Below are 22,020 nucleotides of genomic sequence, written 5' to 3'. Positions count from 1 at the left end.
ATGTGCATTTAAAATGAAGTTCTTATACATTTCATGAGACGGAAATGTCTTTCAATATACAATATGTGATGAAAGAAACAAATAAAAAAGTCCAGAGAATCTCAACCATCACTGGCCAGTGGGGCCTCTACGGTAAACGAGAAAGGCTTGCCAGGGTGGATGCTACGGATGTGTGACTTGAGGTTGTGCTTGAAGTTGGAGCGATGAGAACAGTATGGACAGCGGAATGGGCGAGCATCTGCGTGTGCATGTAAGTGGCGTCGTAGCTCCCAACCACTCAGGAATGCCTTGCAACACACACTACATACAAAGCTGTTGACAGGAAGGTTGCCACTGCCACCAATGCCAACTCCAGACCGCTGCTGCAAACCAAACATCAGCGTTGGTGATCTCCTCTGTAACATAAAACATGCCCGCTCTCAGACCGCTGCACCATACAATATACAACAGCCATAAAACCACACCATTGCCACATGTAAAATATTGCTCTTAGTTTTGAATTCTGTACAGTATTCCACATTCATATAATCAATTTTAGGTTGCATATGGAAAGCTCAGAGATTTTATCACACCTCCCCAGAATATCAAGACACAGTTGGCACATGTGGTCTGAAGATTATTTAAAAAGACCACTTTTCAAGAGTTCTTTTCAAGGTTGGGGCAATGAGCTTTGTGGAAAGACCTGTAGTTCAGCAGTAGATGTCGTGGACAGCAAGGATGTGGGTGCGAAGGTTGTGCCTCATGTTGGCACGGTGTGGGCAGTGTGGGCAGGCATAAGGCTTCTCCCCCGTGTGTGTTCGCATATGCCGCATGAGCCCCTGCTTGCGAGAGCGACCACGGAAGACCTTACCACAAACCGTGCATGAAACGGTTGCGTCGAGCAGAGTTTTACCAAGCGCTGTCGACCTGGCTTCCTGCAACCCTCCCACCTGCAACAGCAAGACTCAGCTCAGCAACACTTCCTCTTTACGAACCAAAAACACCATCTGATATCATATCAATATCCGCACAAAAACTCAACACCTAGAAACCTAGCAGCTCCCATATATAATAAAATAACTGTGTGTGCATGCATGTGTGTGCATGCGTGTACGTGTGCACGTATATGTGTGTGTGTGTGTGTGCGTGCGTGTGTGTGTGTGTGTGTGTGTGTGTGTGTGTGTGTGTGTGTGTGTGTGTGTGTGTGTGTGTGTGTGTGTGTGTGTGTGTGTGTGTGTGTGTGTGCACGCATGCTTGTGTATGTGGTGTATTGTGAGTAGTATATCACACTCCTTAATGCCAGGAGACCTGTAGGTTAATGCTCATGGAACATTAAGATTGAGATCACAAAACATAAGAATAATACTTGCTAAGAAACTGCTAACAAGCTGTATGAGAAAGTAGTGTTTTATATAACATCTAATATTATCTATGTAAAATTAACTATTTACAGTGAATGCGATTTTTTTTTTCTTCTAAAATAATTTATGGTAAATATTTAATGATATTAGTGGTTGTTTCACGAAGAGTACACTGCTCTACTTGGTACCTCCTTCCTTTGGGGCTTCATTCCACCTACCCACTGTACTAATTTTAAAGTATATTTCCTCCTCTCTTTTCTTAATTTAAAACTGTGCCATTGTTTTCACTTCTGGTTGTTCCACTTTTTGAGCCTATCTCTTGTCTTTTATCCTTTCGTCATTTTATTTTAATGGGGGAAGCACTAAACCCATAAGTGTCATAGAGTGGCTGGTGAATGGGAGGCATTCAGGTTCAATTCAAGAATGGAGAGGATAAATTCCATTCCTCAGATCAAAAGCCTCTCACTGGCATCACGGTACCTCCTTGAGATGTTTTTTCTTTTAGGAACCCAAATCCTATCTTATTCCATATCTCCACATCTTCATTCTTATAATGATAATCTTTTCTTTGACTCTGGACACTGTTTTTACAATGATTCATATTTACCATTTCTGGAGTCGATTTTGTCCCATATAATTTTTTACTGTCCCATAGACACTGTTATGAAACATACTGTATACATAAAAGCTAATTTTAAATCTGTCAGCATTAACCAAGAGTTGCTTACTGCATACTGTATTTGTCTGACTTTCTGGCATTAATTGTCTTGAGGAAATCCTTGTTGAGGTTTTTGTAGGCTATTCTTATGTTTGCTAGTGGTGCATACACCACTGACATTACCCTATGTATGCATATTCAATATTTTAAAACACATCCACTGAATTTTCCAGGTACAATATTCTTTTGAGTACTTGTGTCCCATTATGCCATGGTCATAATTGATGTTTTCACTGTGATGTTTCTCAGCATGTATGGTATATCTTCATTTTGCTGAGATTTCTACTGCACATAAAACCATGTTGCTGTTCAGCAACTGTGAAAGGCACAAGAACAATATCAAATTCAGATTCCAACAATAAATTTTATGATTTGAGCTAAACCATTTAATTCTTTAAGAAACTTCATGTTTAGCTGTGAAACAATACTGTAAAAAAAAAAAAACATTGCCCATAAAGTATACACAGGTCCTCCATCACAAATCCGGCATCATTGGGACCTGTAGTGTGCCGGATTACTGAGTTTGCCGGATTACAGAGTGGTTAAGTTAGAATACACTAAATAAAATTAACCAACTTGACTTACACAGTTCACTGAACATCGGAAAAAATTGAACATTTCCGCTACTTTGAGGTCAATTTCAAGGTGCTTTTCGTCATGAAAGCAATCAAAATCATGTCTATTTCTGTAATGTATCTTCCATTCTATCAAATGAGTCCAAAAAATGAGAATACAACCATAAAAACCATACGAAAATACAGTGGACCCCCGGTTAACGATATTTTTTCACTCCAGAAGTATGTTCAGGTGCCAGTACTGACCGAATTTGTTCCCATAAGAAATATTGTGAAGTAGATTAGTCCATTTCAGACCCCCAAACATACACATACAAACGCACTTACATAAATACACTTACATAATTGGTCACATTCGGAGGTAATCGTTATGCGGGGGTCCACTGTATACTGCAAAGAGGCGGCTAATGGCTGAGAAGTGAACTCCCTTATTTATCGTCCGTCTTTTTCATTTTTGTTGTATGTTAAGAAGCATCTTTCCATCATACATTGCCCAGTTTCAATGAGATAGCCCATCAAACAACCGAGAAAAAAAAAATATTTACCAAAAATCATATATGGCAAGCCCAAGCCAGGCACTGGAAATAAGTCACTTTGTCTGACTTCTCTGGGTTATCCTAGGTTCTCTATACATACACTGCTATGTATAATAATCTATGTAACTGTATTTGTGTATACCTGAATAAACTTATTAACTTCTAGTCTGTCAACTGAGTACAAGAAACCGCCCATTCACTTATTTCAACTACCCAATAAAGTGATCAGAAATTGGCAATTTGGCCAATTTCAAACAAATTTCAACAGATGCCAATTTCAAAATAGGATCCAGAATAAACAACGCAGACATTCCTGGCACTAAAATAACATTTTCTCTGTTCATTAGTCACAGCTACAGTCCCCTCTTATATTACTCTTACTTACCATTTGGAATTTTTATTCACAAAAAATAAAAAATAAAGGATTTACTGTTATACAGACTACTGCATTATTGTAATAATTGTATAAATAATGTCAATCCATTCTTGACTCCATACTGGAATTTAGACTGGCAGGCGGACAGGTATTGGACGGTGACGTCATTTGTTTACTCTTGACCTTCATTAAAGAATAGAACATTTATGCTACTGTGAGCGCAATTTCAAGGTACTTTTCGTCATGAAAGCAATCAAAATCATATCTATTACTGTAATATATCTTTCATTCTATCAAACGAGACCGAGAAAATGAGAATATAACCATAACAACCATACAAAAATATACCGCTAAGCGGCCGCTAATGGCTGAGAAGTGAACTCTGCTATTTATAGTCTGATTTCTTTCATTTTTGGTGTACATGAAGAAGTATTTTTCCATCATACATTGCCCAAGTTTGAATAAGATAACCCAACAAACAACTGAGAAAATAATAATAATTATATAATAATAATAATAATAATAATAATAATATCTTTATTTACTACACGTACATGTACAAGGTATACAGGCCTAGCTGACATCAGTGATATACTACTGTATAGAAAGGCACTTGTTATGCTGAGTATTTCAAGAAAATTAGGTCAGTGTCCCAGGATAACACCCACACTAGTCGGCTAACACCCAGGTACCCATTTACTGATGGGTGAACATAGACAACAGCTGTAAAGAAACACACCTAATGTTTCTACCCTGGCTGGGAATCGAATATTTACCAAAAATCATATATGGCTAATCCAAGCCAGGTACGAAAAATAAGCCATGTTGACTTTTTTGGGGTTATCCTAGGTTCTCTACACACATGCTGCTATGTGTGATAATCTATAGAGAGAAAATAACTTTTTTGTTTCATGTTTATGGTGGAGTACGAGTGTATATCATAGTTAGCCCTGTGCTATACTCCGTTTTCTCTAATATAAGCCCCCAAGACAGGGATAGGAGAATGGTATTTGTTTACCATATCCTCTTCATAACTCTGTCGAACTGCTCGGTGTTATGCCAAATATTATTCATTCTGGAGTATTTAACATGCTTTTATGTTATTTATATTGTTTCTTATCTCATATTAGATCAATTGTGATAGGCAAATAAGCTGTAGTGTTGATATTAGCGTAATAATAAAGCATATTCTCCTGCTTCATGAGACTGACCTCATGGCAACCGACAGTGGCTTCAAAGCCACCTTATCTTTAATGGATAACATACTGTGTAGGTGCTTTACATAATGAGAAGCATTTCTTTTATTCATTGGAACCATGGCTAGGGCTAAAAGTAAGCAAGTTAAAACAATAAATGGAGAAAAAGAAATTGGAATGACTTATGCAGCAAGTAGCACCACCAAACAGTACCAGCAGGTTGGTGTGGCAACCCTGGAAATTTGAAATTATGCTAGCCAAAATTAGTGCCAAATAACTGAAGGAACTGAATAACTGATTGCCGGATTTGTGATGGCGGACCTGTATAATAGTGACAACTGTCATCAGCATGGAGCCTAGTTCAACTTTGTCAGACAAAGTGGAAGATGGTCTTGACAGAATTCAAACCAAGAAATTCTAGCAATCACTCCATCACTATTAAAAAAAAAAAAAAAAAAAAAAAAACACAAAAAAAAAAAAAAAACGAATTCCCACTCCCTCCAGCATACTCCACCAATTTTCAAAAGTCTGGATCTGCTCACCATTAAGAACATCCATACTTATTCATGTGCCTACTACATACACACAACAATACATGCAAATATAAACCCTCCACTCAAACTTCTCCTCACATGACCACAACACAAGACAGAGATCTCTTTTTGATATACCTCGTGTCCATATCACACTGTGTAAAAACTCTATGCACATAAAGGGCCCTAAAATATGGAATTCATTACCAGAAGATATTAAAGTAACCCAGTCTGAAAATCAGTTTAAGACTCTTCTCAAAAGCCACTTAATCACCCTAGACTAAACGCTAAATACTCAGCACACACATACTCACCTATGTACTCCCACATCATAACTTCAACAATCACTTTGAATTTTTTATCCATTATTGACAGGAATATAATTGAACCATTGTTTTCACAAAAAGCATTTTAGACTATATGAATATATCCTTTGTCTTATACAAATTTAATTCACTTATAATTAATAATATACTGTTCAACTATGAAATAATTACTGTCCTACTGTACAACTATGATATAATCCTTAGTGTTAAGTAGTCTGTAAGCCAATAATGTTAAGTTGGCCCATAATGCCTAGGCATAATAGAGGCTCTCTTTGCATTGCAACCCGCTATTGTAAATATAAAATCTCAATGTACTGTTTGCAAAGACATAAAATAAATAAATAAAATAAATGTTTATGTCTTGCATCTACAAACACTGTATAACACTTGGCCTGGAATTTTGGGGTTATCCTCGGTAATTTACATTATGTATAATAACTGTATTTGAGTACATGTGGGAGACAGAGATACAGACAGATAGAGATATAGATAGATAGAGATATAGATAGACAGATAGAGATATAAACAGACAGACAGAGATATAGACAGACAGACAGAGATATAGACAGATAGACAGAGATATAGATAGACAGAAATATAGACAATTACAGACAGAGACAGCCAAAGCTAGCTAGCTAGCCAGCCAAATACATAAGAACATAAGAAAGAAGGAACACTGCAGCAGGCCTACTGGTTCATGCAAAGGCAGGTCCATGTCACCCCCTGGCTTAGACCAATGACCCACCTAGTCAGGTCACATCCACTGAAAGAAGGAGTGCATCTGACCCAGTAGCACAAGCTAGTCAGGTCCAACTCACACCCACTCACGCATTTATCTAACCTATTTTTACTTTCCTCTTAAAATGTGAGTGTTAATATGACACGACATCAGTGAATCACTGGTGTTCACCAGGCTATTTGCTCTAGCAGGCGCTCAGTTGAACTGGTGCTCCTACAAGGTACTAAGTAGTCCCCGATTTTTTTCATAGTGTGCACATTGAGTGCACAGACCCGTTCTTTCACGTCTAGGCGACTCAGACCTATCGCACCAAATCTGAAGGAATGAAAAATAAAACGTTGATCTACGTTTGGAGTCCACCCCACATGAATGTATATCTACATGTGGACAGTTTAAGGATTAAAATATATACATACTGTATATATTTTAACCATTCTGTTATATGTATTGACTTTACGATGGTGTAAAAGAAATTACTATGTTGATGAAACTTAAGATAATTACCCAGCATGAACGCAGCAAGTCTGAAACTTGCATTCATTTATTTACTTTTCAATACTGGTACAAGTCTCCCTCAACATTCGCGAGGGTTAGGGGATCAAGGGCCTCGCGAATGTTGAAAAATCGCAAATGTTTGGTGCCCCAAAATATTGTAGGGAAATATAATACAATTATGCTTCCTTAACTTGTTGAACCATGAACAATCATAAAATACATGAAAACGTCATAAATTGTACTAAATACATACATGTTATGATTTAATAACATGTATGTTATTAAATACCACTGCCTCCACCAGTTCCTTAACCCTTTGACTGTTTCAGGCCCCTTTCTGAAACTGTCATTCTATGTCGCTAAATTTTTTAAAAAAAAAAAAAAAAAAAAAAAAAAAAAAAAAAAAAAAAAACTTATGAAATGATAAACTTTTCCCGATGGTAATGACACCAAAAGTTCGAAATTTGGTCGAAAACTCATGGAATTACGCTCCCGCGAAGTTAGCGGTCTCGGAGACATATGCGTATCGGCGATTTCGCCGACTTTGAGCCCTATTTTCATCCAATTCCGTTGTTCCAGTTGACCAAACTCATAGCTATTTCTTTAGAACTCCATTTTATCTATCAGCTGAGTACAAGAAACCTCCCATTTACTAATTTGGACTACCCAATATGGTGGTCAGAAATTGGCAATTTGGCCAATTTCACGCAAACTAAAAAAGATGCCAATTTCAAAATAGGGTCCAGAATAAACAATGTAGACATTCTTGGCACTAAAATAACATATCCTCTGTTCATTAGTCACATTTCTAGGCCCCTCTTATATTATTATTGCTTTCTATTTTGATTTTTTGTTCATACAAAAAAATACAAAATTTACTGTTATGCAGACTACTGCATTATTGTAAAAATGGTATAAATAATATCAGTGCACTAGTGAAAGAATATTAGACTCCCCAGTTGACGTGTATTGGACGTGTGGTGTGATTTGTTTACTCCTGAACATTGGTAAAAATCGAACATTTCCGCTACTTTGAGCTCAGTTTCAAGGTCGTTTTCATCGTCAAAGTAATGAAAATCATCTCTATTTCTGTAATATGTTCTCCATTTTATCACCTAAGACCATGAAAACGCAAATACATCGATAAATACTATACGAAAATACACCTCAAAGTCGGCGTTTTAATCCAAAAAAACGATCAGTTTTTTTTTTCTCATTATGCACTGTGTGCTGCAGAATTTTTTTTATGTGGTGCACACTGACCACACAGACCCATTCTCTCACATGTGGGCCTACCAGCTTTCTTCCGCTTGATTTGAAGCCGCTAGAATTATTGAGTATATATACGTCCGAAACACTGGCTCGTAAGACGTATATATACGTCCAAAACAGTCAAAGGGTTAACCACTGCGAGTCCCTACTACCCTCCCTCCGACCCCGCAACTGGCAGCCAGCCCTCCCACCACTCAGTGTGGTGAGTGTTTTGTTTGTTCATTATTTGCTATTAAACTACAGTATAAATAATGACTGCATATTGGAATGGCTATTTGGATAGGTATTGGATGGTGACATCATGTGTTTACTCTTGAACACAGCAAAGAATCAAGCATTTCTGCTACTGCTAATAATAACAATAGTAATAATAATAATAATAATAAATGCGATAGAATTGAAGAAGGAAATTGTACAAAAATACGAGGGAGTGGTTGACACATCGTCAGTGTGGCTTTGTTTATGCTGGAGTGAGCATTAGTCTCCGTGCTCTTCCAAACATTTCACAATAATTCACTGTGTTTGGTGCTTGTAGATTGAGTGCGACTGGAGTGGTAGAGGGAGTGATTGAGGAAGTGGTTGAGGCACTGGGCGAGGCAGTGGGTGAGGTAGTGGTTGAGGCAGCAGTTGAGGCAGTGGTTGAGGCAATGGTGGAGGCAGCAGTTGAGGCAGTGGTATTTAATAACATGTTATAAATAATAATAATACATATTATTAACATTTATTATTATTATTATTATTAACATGTATATTATTAAATACCACTGCCTCAACCACTGCCTCATCCGCTGTCTCACCCACTGCCTCACCCACTGCCTCGCCCACTGCCTCAACCACTGCCTCAACTGCTGTCTCACCCACTGCCTCACCCACTGCCTCAACTGCTGCCTCGCCCACTGCCTCACCCACTGCCTCACCCACTGCCTCAACCGCTTCCTCAACCACTGCCTCACCAACTACCTCAACCCCTTCCTCAACCACTGCCTCACCCACTGCCTCAACCACTGCCTCAACTGCTGCCTCACGCACTGCCTCACCCACTGCCTCAACCACTGCCTCACCCGCTGTCTCACCCACTGCCTCACCCACTGCCTCAACTGCTGCCTTGCCCACTGCCTCACCCACTGCCTCAACCGCTTCCTCAACCACTGCCTCTACCACTCCAGTCGCACTCAATCTACAAGCACCAAACACAATGAATTATCGTGAAATGTTTGGAAGAGCACGGAGACTAATGCTCACTCCAGCATAAATTAAGTTTAATATGTTTATTATGCACCCCATACTCATCCTGTGGGCGGTAGTCAAAAGATTGCAGAGGTACATAATTGGTCCAGGGACTGGACTCCAAAGTTTTGATAGCTGAGCAAGTTACAAAGGTAATGAACTAGATCTGGTCATAATCATGACCAAGTTACAAAGGTAATGAGCTCCAGGTAGAGCTGGTCACACTCATGAATAATTGCAAAGGTAATGAATCAAACACATTAATCATGAGAATTTACAAAGGTAATGAGCTCCAGGTAGAGCTTGTCACAATCATGACAAGTTTCAAAGGTAATGAATGATAAACACGTTATGACATGATTACAATCATAGACAAATTACAGAGTAATGAGCAGTTAACAAACATAGTAGGGAATTCATCCAATGCCCCAACAACAGATGTTGCTAGGTGCCTGTCTCTCCTCGGCAGACAGCCATTGCAAACAGCAGCAAGTTGCCCTGGGATCTGCTGCTTGCACGAACACCATCGACCCTCCCCAAGAGGTCCAAGAAGCCAGTGACTCCGTTAGCAGCCCAATGGAGAGCTGCCCTAGGGACATGTCAGTGTCCTAGTGGATGCCAAGTTGATTGAAGAACCCAGGCCCTCGTGTGCACGGATGTTGAAGCTTGAGGAACTGAGTACACACTGCCTGTGGCACACCTGACAACTGCCTCGAGGTCGAACTCCACGATGCTGTCCCTGTGAGCCCGGCACTCCCTGCAGTGCCATCGCTGACATCGTGTGTTAGGGGAGAAGTACCCTCTATAGATGGGGTGGCGCTGGGAGTTGGGTGGGTGAGGTGGGGGAGACGCGCAGGGGTGAGGAGTTATGAGGGTTACTGTTTACTACACAGGCCCTCCCCTTCCCCCCCCAGCGGAGAGGGGGGAAGGCGCTGACTGGTCCTGACTCAACAACACCAAACCCTCTAAAACTGCACAACACTTCAACTATTTACTCTGAAGCGATGCACTGGGATGTCCGTTCGCTGCTCTGGTATCTTCTCAAAGCATTCACACTGAGTTCTGTTAAGTAGGGACCTGGTCAGCCTCTTTGACCAGGAGCTATCCTTGAAAATCCCGCAGCTAGCCCGCTACACAACCTGCCTTGTCAGCCATGATGCTCTATATATGTCCAGCATAAACAAAGCCACACTGACGATGTGTCAACCACTCCCTCGTATTTTTGTACAATTTCCTTCTTCAATTCTATCGCATTTATTATTATTATTATTATTATTATTATTATTATTATTATTATTACTATTGTTATTATTAGCAGTAGCAGAAATGTTTGATTCTTTGCTGTGTTCAAGAGTAAACACATGATGTCACCGTCCAATACCTGTCCAAATAGCCATTCCAATATGCAGTCATGAATGGGTTTACATTATTTATACTGTAGTTTAATAGCAAATAATGAACAAACAAAACACTCGCCACACTGGTGGGAGGGCTGGCTGCCAGTTGCGGGGGTCGGAGGGAGGGTAGTAGGGACTCGCAGGTGGTGGGAAACTTAAATATCATTTGGCGGCTGGGAATTTGGCAGTTGGAAATTGGCGAATGCGTGAAGCCCGCGAAAGTTGAAAACGTGACTGTTGAGGGAGACCTGTATTTAGTTAGTCACAGTAATTATTTCCATATTTACTTATACAGTGGACCCCCGCATACCGCATGCATCGCATACCGTACAATCCGCATACCGCTCGCTTTTTTCGCAAAAAATTTTGCCTCGCATACCGCCCAAAAACCCGCTCACCGCTCTTCGTCCGAGACGCATCCAATGTGCGGCATGAGCCACGCTCACATGTTCCGCCGGTGGCATTGTTTACCAGCCAGCCTCCGCGGTAACATCCAAGCATACAATCTGAACATTTCGTATTATTACAGCGTTTTTGGTGATTTTTTCTGGAAAATAAGTGACCATGGGCCCCAAGAAAGCTTCTAGTGCCAACCCTACAGCAATAAGGGTGAGAATTACTATAGAGATGAAGAAAAAGATCATTGATAAGTATGAAAGTGGAGTGCGTGTCTCCGAGCTGGCCAGGTTGTATAATAAACCCCAATCAACCATCGCTACTATTGGTGGTACAGCTGCTGCTGCTGCTGTACCACCGTCAGCTGCTGCTGCACTGTCAGCTGCTGCTGCTGTTGTACCACCGTCAGCTGCTGCTGCTGCTGTAGTACCGTCTGCTGCTGCTGTAGCATCGTCTGCTGCTGCTGTAGCATCGTCTGCTGCTGCTGTAGCACTGTCAGCTGCTGCTGCTGTTGTACCACCGTCAGCTGCTGCTACTGCTGTAGTACCGTCTGCTGCTGCTGTAGCATCGTCTATTGCTGCTGTAGCATCGTCTGCTGCTGCTGTAGCATCGTCTGCTGCTGCTGTAGCATTGTCTGCTGCTGCTGTAGCATCGTCTGCTGCTGCTGTAGCATCCTCTGCTGCTGCTGTAGCATCGTCTGCTGCTGCTGTAGCATTGTCTGCTGCTGCTGTAGCATCGTCTGCTGCTGCTGTAGCATCGTCTGCTGCTGCTGTAGCATCGTCTGTTGCTGCTGTACCACCGTCAGCTGCTGCTGCTGCTGTAGCACCGTTGTTGGTGTGGCTTATTGAGAATACCAAGAAACAATTAACCCCAGAGGATTTTCCACCCAGGATAACCCACAAAAGTCAGTGTCATCGAAGACTGTCTAACTTATTTCCATTGGGGTCCTTAATCTTGTCTCCCAGGATGCAACCCACACCAGTCGACTAACACCCAGGTGAACAGGGAAAAATGCCTGGAACTAGTGCTCATATTGGTGAATTTAAAGCCAGCAAAGGTTGGTTTGAGAGATTTAAGAATCGTAGTGGCATACACAGTGTGATAAGGCCTGTTCTGGAAGAAAATGCCAAACAGGACCTACAGTGCTCAGGAGGAAAAGGCACTCCCAGGACACAGTGTCTCATCAGTCATTGCTGCATCTTCAATAAAGGTAAGTGTCATTTACTCTTCATTTAGTAGAGTAGTACATGCACAATATATATTGTGCATGTACTACTCTACTATTGTGCATGCATCCTTCTCTTTGTGTGTAGGAAAATGTATATTTCATGTGGTAAAATTTTTTTTTTCATACTTTTGGGTGTCTTGCACGGATTAATTTGATTTCCATTATTTCTTATGGGGAAAATTCATTCGCATACCGAACATTTCGCATAACAATCAGCCCTCTTGCACGGATTAAAGTCGCTATGCGGGGGTCCACTGTACAGTGACAGTAGTTATTTATATACAGTGGACCCCCAGGTATTGGCCAGTTCTGTGGCCCCGTAATTACGTATATTGTTCTTATAGGTATGTGGCATAAGCAAGACAGTGGCAAGGAATAAATACATTTCAGCCACTGTCGTATCTTTCCACCTGTGCAGCCGTGACGATTCTCCAACCTCTGCTGTGTTGTCCATGACATATCGGTAATAATTGTTTGTCTGGGTCACTATCAAGTTCATTATAGGCTTGTCAAAGTACAATTGGAATACAGTGGACCCCAGGTTATTGGCCGGTTCTGCTATCGGCCAACTCGGTTATCGGCTGTTTTTTTGGCACCCGGTTATCGGCCATTAATTCGGTGATTGGCCATTTGGGATGCGTCCATCCGCCAACTGGGGCCGCTTGCATGTCAATTTGGCTTTGTCTCTTGGTGGCTGGGGAAGCTTCTGCTCATACATACAAACATTTCGCTTGTTTTCCATTGTTTTTAGTGCTTTTTTTGCAGTGCAACTGTGAAATAAGTAACCATAGCTCCAAAGAAAGTTCCTGTGGTAAAGAAAGTGAGAAACACCATGGAATTTAAGCATGAAGTGACAGAAAAGTTTGAGAGTGGAATGAAGGTGGTGGAACTTGCCAGGATGTACAGCAAAAATAAATCAACAATTACATCCATCCTGGCAAAGAAAGAACAAATCAAAGACACTAATGTTGCAAAAGAAGTAACTTTTCTAACTAACAAAGGCCACCAATAATGGAAGAGATGGAAAAATTATTATTATTGTGGATTTAGGAAAAAGAATTAGTGGGAAACAGTGTTGTGGAGTCTATTATTTATGAGAAGGCAAGGCAGTTGCATGAGGATCTTGCAAAGAAAAATGCCTGGAACAAGTGCTGCAGTTTGTGAATTTATGGCCAGCAAAGGATGGTTTGATAGATTTAAGAAGTGTAGTGGCATACACAGTGTTGTGAGGCATGGCGAGGCAGCAAGTTCTGACAAATGTGTGGCTGAAAAATTCGTGCAGAAATTCCAGGGGTACATAGAGGCTGAAGGATTCAAACCCCAACAAGTGTTCAATTGCGACAAAACAGGCCTGTTTTGGAAGAAAATGCCAAACAGGACCTACATTACCCAGGAGGAAAAGGCACTGCCAGGACATAAGCCTAAGAAAGATAGGCTTACTCTTTTGCTGTGTGGTAATGCTAGTGGGGATTTCAAAGTGAAGCCTTTACTCGTGTATCATTCAGAAAATCCCAGTGTGTTCAAGAAAAACAATGTTATGAAGAATAGATTGTCTGTGATGTGGAAAGCTAATCATATGCATCGGTCACAAGGCAAATTTTCGAAGAGTGGGTTAACGATGTGTTTGTTCCAAGTGTGAAAAAATACCTCCTGGAAAAGAAATTGCCACTCAAGTGCCTCCTGCTATTGGACAATGCTCCTGCACATCCTCCAAACTTGGAAGACCAAGTGTTTAGGGACTTCAATTTTATAAAAGTGAAGTTCTTGCCTCCTCACACCACTCCTCTCCTCCAGCCCATGAACCAGCAGGTCATTTTTAACTTCAAAAAATTTTACACAAAAGCAGTGTTTCAAAAGTGCTTTGAAGTGACCTCATACACTCAGTTGACCCTAAGAGAGTTCTGGAGGAATCACTTCACTATCCTCCACTGCATAAGCCTTATAGGTAAGGCTTGGGAGGGAGTGACTTCCAGGACTTTGAACTCTGCTTGGAGAAAACTGTGACCAAATTATGTCCAAGAGAGGGATTTTGAAGGATTTGACCCTGACCCCTGACCCTGCTGACCATGTGGACTCTATTGTGGCACTGGGGAAGTCCCTGGGGTTGGAGGTGAGTGGCAAGGATGTGGAAGAGTTAGTGGAGGACCACAAGGAAAAGCTAACCACTGAAGAGCTGCAAGAGCTTCAACTTCAACAGCAACAGACTGCAGCTGAGGAAATTGCTTCAGAGGAGGAGGAGGAGGAAGAGAGAGTGAAGGAGGTGCCTTCTTCAGAGATTAAAGAGGTGTGTGCAATGTGGACTAGGGTGCAAGCTTTTGTAGAGAAATACCACCCTGACAAAGCTGAAACAAGCCATATCTGCAACATGTTTAGTGACAAAATCCTGTCCCGCTTCAGGGAAATCTTAAAGAGATGCCAGAAACAGGGCACTCTGGACAGTAATTTTGTGAGACAGGGGTTCAGTGACTCTCAAGCTGGTCCTAGTGGCATTAATAGACAAAGAAGGGAAGTATCCCCCAGAGAAGGCTTTTCTATTTAAAGTCTTTATGGAAGGGGATTCCCCCTTCCAAACACTAACTCTTCCCTCTTTCCTCTTCCCTATCTTCCAGAAGCCAGCATTAGCCTTCAATGAAGGTATGTAATACATAATTGTTAAAAAAAAAAAAAAAAAAATTGTGAATATTTTTGTCTGGAACGGATTAATTGTATTTCCATTAATTCTTATGGGAAATGTCAATTCGGTTTTCGGCCATTTCAGTTATTGGCCGACCTTCTGGAACGGATTACGGCCAATAACTGGGGGTCCACTGTACTTATTTATTTAGCACATCATATTCATCTTATGATGCGTTCGTTGGAACGTAACCCCGTCATAAGTCGAGGAGCACGTGTACTGAAATAATGCATAATTGATCAGGAACAAGTTATCTAGGTAAGTAAATATATTTATGAGAGAGAGAGAGTCTTGCTCAAATTGAAACATACAGTGGACCCCCAGATTAAGATGTCATTGGATTAAGTAATTATCAGAATATTGGCTCTGAATTCAGCAAAAGTCATTCGTCCCGAACGTGTCCGTGTGCCATGAGCGGCCCGGACACTCCATGTACAGCTATTGTGCCATTGTTTACCAGTCAGTGAGGATGATTCCATGCATACATGCAATACATTTTGTATTATTTCATTGTTTTTAGTGCTTGTAACTGCTAAATAAGCCACCATGGGCCCAAAAGAAAGCTTCTATTGCCAGCCCTTTGCTAAAGAGGGTGAGAAACACTATAGAGTTCAAGAAAAAGTTTGTAGAAAGATATGAAAGTGGTGGTGGAAGAGGGTGGTACACCAGCCAGGGTACTTCCCCACACACCGGCCAGGGTACTTCCCCACACACCAGGCAGGGTACTTCCCCACACACATAATTTGAGGGAGTGGGACTTGCCCATGAGTGAATAGAATTATCAAAGCTTATTGCTTGGGAAGCATGGACAGTTGGGTTGGGGAAATACGATTCTGTTAGTGGGATGGTTTGTGAAGGACCTGCCTAGTATGGGCCAACAGGCCTGCTGCAGTGTTCCTGCTTTCTTATGTGCAAACATTTATGGATGAACATCACCCTGACACAGCTGTTGTAGGCCATGCTGGCAACATCTACAATGACAATGTTGTGTCCCATTTTAGGGAAATCTTAGAGAGATGCCAGAAACAGAGCTCTCTAGACAGATATTTAGTGCCACAGGTGTGCAGTGACTCTCAAGCTGGTCCTAGTGGCATTAAAAAACAAAGAAGGGAAGTAACCCCAGAAAGGGGTTCCCCTTCCAAACAATTGTACACCTCCATCCTCTCCCCTCCTCCCGTCTCATCACTCATCAATAAGTCTTCAATAAAGGTAAGTGTCATTTTAGTAATGTTTTACTCTGCATGTCTCATTGCTTTCTGTGTAGGGAAATGTATATTTCATGTAAAAAAATTATTTTGTTTAACCCCTTCAGGGTCCAAGGCCAAAATTCTGAAGTGGTGCTCCAGTGTCCAAGAAATTTTTAAAAAAAAAAAAAAAAAAAAAAAAATTATTTTTTCTTACAGAATTAAAGAGTATATTTTTGTGAAGGTAATAAGACAAAAAAAGTTTTTTCTGATCAGTACTTACTGAGATACAGCGGTGGGAAGTTGACCCAAAATGACCGGGTGGCGGCAACATCAGTGACTTCCGCAAAATCCCATTTTTTTATTTTATGTTTTTTTATACTTTTTTCTTTTAATCCCATTTTTTTATTTTATGTTTTTTTATACTTTTTTCTTTTCTATTTTTTTTTCTTTTTCTAATAACATTTGTGGCCTGTGAGACCAGTATAATGTATATTGTATAAGTGTACACTCATTGTATTCAACACAATAACTGCACTAATTTGTTTATCATTATATTGCTTACAAAACTTGTTTACAAGTTTATTGTAAACAAAATGATGAAAATATTAGTGCGGTTATTGTGTTGAATACAACGGTACCATATGGTACAATGGCACATGATACAATGGTGCCATGATACAATGGTACCACATGGTAGAATGGCACCATTTGGTACAATGGTACCATATAGTACCATATGGTACAATGGTGCCATAGGGTGCAATGGTACCATAGGGTGCAATGGTACCATATGGTACAATAGCATCATATAATACAATGGTACCATATGGTACAATATGGCACAATGGTACATGATACAATGGTACCACATGGTAGAATGGCTCCATTTGGTACAATGGTATCATATGATACAATGGTACCATATGGTGCAATGGTACCTTATGGTACCATATGATGCAACAGTACCATATGGTACATTGTACCATACAGTACAATGATACCATATGGCTCATTGTACCATATGGTACTATTGTATTCAACACACTAATATTTTCATTATTATTTTGGTTACAATAATTATTTACAACAAAAATATGCAAAAATGTTGTATATTAGTAATGTTCTATTATATATTTACAAGTGTACAGGAACTTTACATGTTCCTTGAGGTGGATGACAAAGCACTTTGTCTCGGAAACTGTGGAGTCAGTAGCTAGCTTGTGTCACCACTCACTCAGTCTTGGCTGGTGTCTCATGCCACCAACACCTATTGACCATAAGGTACACGGTATATGTTACAGGGTACCATATGATACATTGTACTATATGGTAAAGGGTACCATGCAGTACAGGATAACATATGGTGCAGGGTACCATATGGTACAGGGTACCATATGGTACAGGGTACCATATGGTGCAGGGTACAATATGGTGCAGGGTACAATATGGTGCAGGTTACCATATGGTACAGGGTACCATATGGTACAGGGTACCATATGGTACAGGGTACCATATGGTACAGTGTACCATATGGTACAGATACAGGGATAATTATAGAAATAAGTCACCCTGACTTTTTTGCGTTATCCTAGGATTTTATACATATGCTACTATGTATGATAATCTATGTAATTGTATTTCTGTACACCTGAATAAACTTACTCAAGTGCATGTGGCATCATAAGTAAGTTTATTTAGTTATACACAAATAAAGTTACATAGAATATCATACTTAGCAGCATATGTTTGGAGAACCTAGGATAACCCAAAAAAGTCAGACAGATTTATTTCCATTAGGGTCCCTGTACCCTGTACCATATGGTACAATGTACTATATGGTACAATGTACTATATGGTACAATGTACTATACATACATTGTACCATATGGTACCATTGTACCATATACCATTGTACCATGATACCATTGTATGACATGGCACCATTGTACCATATGGTACCATTGTACCATATACCATTGTACCATGATACCATTGTATGACATGGCACCATTGTACCATATGGTACCATTGTACCATATGGCACAATGGTACCATATGGTTCAAAACCATAGAATTCGTCTTCAGCTCCACTTCCATCAGTCTTAGAACTGTAAGTTGTGAAGAGGAGAGTCAGAATTCGCCCAGAGAGTGAGTGGGGAGTGAGAGCATCTTGCCGCCAGGCACTATGAACAAAGCTACTTTGCCGGCGTTCCCACAATGCCATGTGGGCGTCCAGATTTTTTCTATGGTGTGCACACTGACCACCCAGACCCATTCTCTTAGATGTAGGCCTACCAGCCTTCTCATGCTAAATTTGAGGGCGCTAGAATTTTGGCGTAGATCTACGGTTTGGACCCTGAACGTAAAGCCGTAGATCTACGGGACGGACCCTGAAAGGGTTAATACTTTTGGGTGTTTGGAACAGATTAATTGGATTTCCATTATTTCTTATGGGGAAAATTAATTCGGATTAAGTCAGATTCAGTATAAGACATTCTCTCTGGAACGGATTAATTACATTATCCAGGGGTCCACTGTACAGTGGTATACCTCGAGTTACGAACTTAATATGTTCCAGAAGACTGTTTGAGTGCCGATACCGAACGAATTTGTTCCCATAAGGAATAATGTAAATTAGATTAGTCTGTTTCAGACCCCCAAAATAAACTTACAAAAGCACTTACAAAAATACACTTACACAATTGTTAGAGTTGGGAGCTGTTTGAAACTTGAGGTACCACTGTATTTTGTCCTGCCTCCTGAGAGCAGGAATTCCGCTGGAACGAATTAACAGCATTTCAATTAATTTAAATGAGGAAAATTGACTCAGCATATGAGCAGATCGGGTTACGAGCTAGGTTACGGAACGGATTAAACTCGTAAGCAGAGGTTCCATTATAAGGAGAAAACTGGAGGGGAAAAAACTAGACAACTTAAGTGACATTCCAAACGAGAAGAAACCTGGGGAAGAGGGAAAGTAGTTTTGCTGTGATTGTAACAACAATGGACAACTCTGTAACTAATAGACTTTGTTCTGTTACTGAATTGACTGACCCAGCAGATTTTGTCCCATATTTCCAAAGTCCATTACAGGCGAGCCTCACTTTACAGTACTTTGCTTTACAGCATTTCACTAATGCAGTGGTTTTAAATTATACCCATTCTTCATTTATTCAGACTCACTATAAGCTAAGGATGAAAATATTTTAAGGTAAGTAATATGTGCACCGTATATGCCTTTTTTGGGGCCTAGCTTTATTGCTCACTTATTATATGATATATCTGGCTTTTATATGCACTTGAAAGTGAAAAAAGGGTTTGACTTTACAAAAATTTTTTGATTTGCAGTGGTAGCCTAGAACATAACCTGCTGTATAAGTGGGGGGGGTGAGGGGGGACCTGTACATAGAGGTCCATTATATGAAAGGCTTACTGAGGCTGCTGAAGAGACACTGTAGGAAAGAAAGATGGCTTGGAAATTTTGGTAAAAGAATCACTTCAAGCTACAAAAAAATAAAATACAAAATATAAATACACTACTGTGAGGACTCTACTTACAGAGATTCAGAACAAAGATAAAAACTATTAATTAGAAAAGTATACAAGGTAAACAATGGACTGCACAATACTGTGAGAGAACCAGTACTGAAATGTGATCGATAAGGGTGTCCTAAGCGTTTGCATTCATGTCCTTTCCCTCTAGTTGTTGGAAGTCATTACCTTGTTACTATATAAAGAAAATGACTGACTAACCAACAAGGCCAGAACTACTAACAAATGTTCAGCTAGGTTCTTAAATGTAATGATCAATTCCACAATGCAGCAGCACATCAATGACACAGCATGAATGATAGAGGAGAATACACTAGTACAATAAACACTAAGCACAAATTTTCAATAAACTATTAAAACCAACTTAGAAAGTGATGATATTTTTTAAAATACGTACATACTGTTTAAGTTTACTTAATGGAAGAAAAAGAAAAACAGGCAAAAACAACTAGATTGTAAGAAAGTAAATACCAGGGAGAAACATTATATACAAGGAAGTGTGAACAATAAACAAAAATGTTGTCAAATAATTAATTTTAAAACATGGAAAGTAACTAAGACAAAAATTTAAAGGTATTGAAAGCCATGAAAAAAGTACTTGGATATATAGGGATACATAAAAAAATTTAAGCATATCAAGAGTATACAATGGTAAAGAAGGAAGGATAAGATTTTAATTATAAACACATGATATGAGCAAAGCAAACCAAATATTGTGTTGAAGCTAATAGAAGTGTAACTACTTACAAAAGACAAAACATAAAGAAAAAGAATGAAGACACTTATTATTATTATTATCATTATTATTACTATCAGCATTGACAACGATACACCTGTTGTGCATTCTTTGAGTGACAGTAAAATTGCAGAAATGGTGTTATATACAAATAAGCATGAGAATAGTAGTGATGATAATGATGATGACATTGTGAACACAGGTGAAAAAGTCCCCATAGACAATATGGTGAAAATGTGTGATCAATTAACTGCTGGCCTTGAACAACGTGCATTTATCAATGAGCAAGAAATTATGGCAATTTACTCAGTTAAAGAGAGATTGCGTAGACAGAAACATATGTTAATAAGATAGACAACACTTGAGGAAGTCTTTAAAAACACTGTCTGTCAATCATCTTGAGAATCATGTTCCTGGTCTATAATTATCCCATTTCATTTATCAATATATTACTCTATAAATAAACCATAGTTGTATTTTAGTCTTATTTATCCAACTTAGTGTGAGTGTTCATACGTTTTTGCTCCAGTGTTAATGTTTGATTATGGGGTGCTGCCCTAGACCCCACCCTCATTCTGAAATTCAAAAAATTCAGAAAGTCAAAACACTTCCTGTGACTTATTTACACTTTCGTCCGATAAACAGTGGTAGTTCTAACACCATATTCTTCAGTAAGACGCTGCACTGACACACCATAATCAAGCTTCTGCAGTAACTCTACTTTCTGCATTATTGATAACATTAGATGCTTCCTTTTCTTTTTCTTACTGTTACCCGTAGCGGTATCTGCAGCTCTTTTTGACATTTTCACAGTGAAATTAAACAGTCACAAAATAAAAAGCAAAAACAAAATATCAGCGAACAGCAGATGCACATATGAACACTACAAGCGCTGAGATACAACTGATGTTTGCCACTCTGGCTGTCAGTGCTTGGTCACACCACCACATTCACACCACCACATGGCAGAGTTGGAGTTATGTAGAGATGACTGACACTCCACACTCCACGAAAAAACTTCGGTTTTTGGAACTTTTTGAATTTCAGAATTTCGGATAAAGGGATGGACCTATATATCTTCTCTGCTTATCTGTCTTTCTGTCTACTTGTCTCTCTTTCTGTCTCTGCTTGTCTCTCTTTCTGTCTCTGCTTGTCTCTCTCTCTCTCTCAGAGAGAGCCTCTCCTGAACCAACAGGTATTACACACGACACAGTAGTCACTGCGTCACGTGAAGTCCTGATACATATTATATGCTAGTCATGCTTATAAGTACGGTATAGCACTTTGTGTGGATTTTTTGGGTTATTCTTGGTAATTTACACTATGTATAACTGTATTTATGTGTACCTGTGAGACAGAAGCAGCCAGCTGGTTGGCCAGCCAGCCAGCTAGCCATGTTGTTTACACAAACCCACTCTCCCTTCCTCCAATCCACATTGCCTTCCCCACCCCCACACTGCCTTCCCTACCCCCACATTGCCTTCCCCATCACCCACACTGCCTTTCCCACCACCCAC

General features: G+C 40.0%; 2 long non-coding RNA genes across 2 annotated transcripts in view; one reads left to right on the top strand and one right to left on the bottom strand.

Moving 5' to 3' along the window:
- LOC128688034 (uncharacterized) overlaps positions 1–20,237 on the bottom strand; it is a 22,299-nt gene extending 2,062 nt beyond the window's left edge. Inside the window, exons 1-3 of the long non-coding RNA XR_008406944.2 lie at positions 18,914–20,237; positions 683–929; positions 1–395 (exon numbers count right to left, since the gene is read on the bottom strand). The exon at positions 1–395 is cut by the window's left edge and continues 2,062 nt beyond it. This is a non-coding gene — a long non-coding RNA (uncharacterized lncRNA). The remainder of the gene's footprint in view (positions 396–682; positions 930–18,913) is intronic.
- Positions 1–22,020, top strand: part of LOC138852513 (uncharacterized) — a 103,139-nt gene that overhangs the window by 33,748 nt on the left and 47,371 nt on the right. The gene's annotated exons all lie outside the window — the stretch shown is intronic.

This window comes from Cherax quadricarinatus, chromosome 10, assembly GCF_038502225.1.
Source record: "Cherax quadricarinatus isolate ZL_2023a chromosome 10, ASM3850222v1, whole genome shotgun sequence".
NCBI classification, from domain to species: Eukaryota; Metazoa; Arthropoda; class Malacostraca; order Decapoda; family Parastacidae; genus Cherax; species Cherax quadricarinatus.
This window is presented reverse-complemented; position numbering and strand designations above follow the sequence as displayed.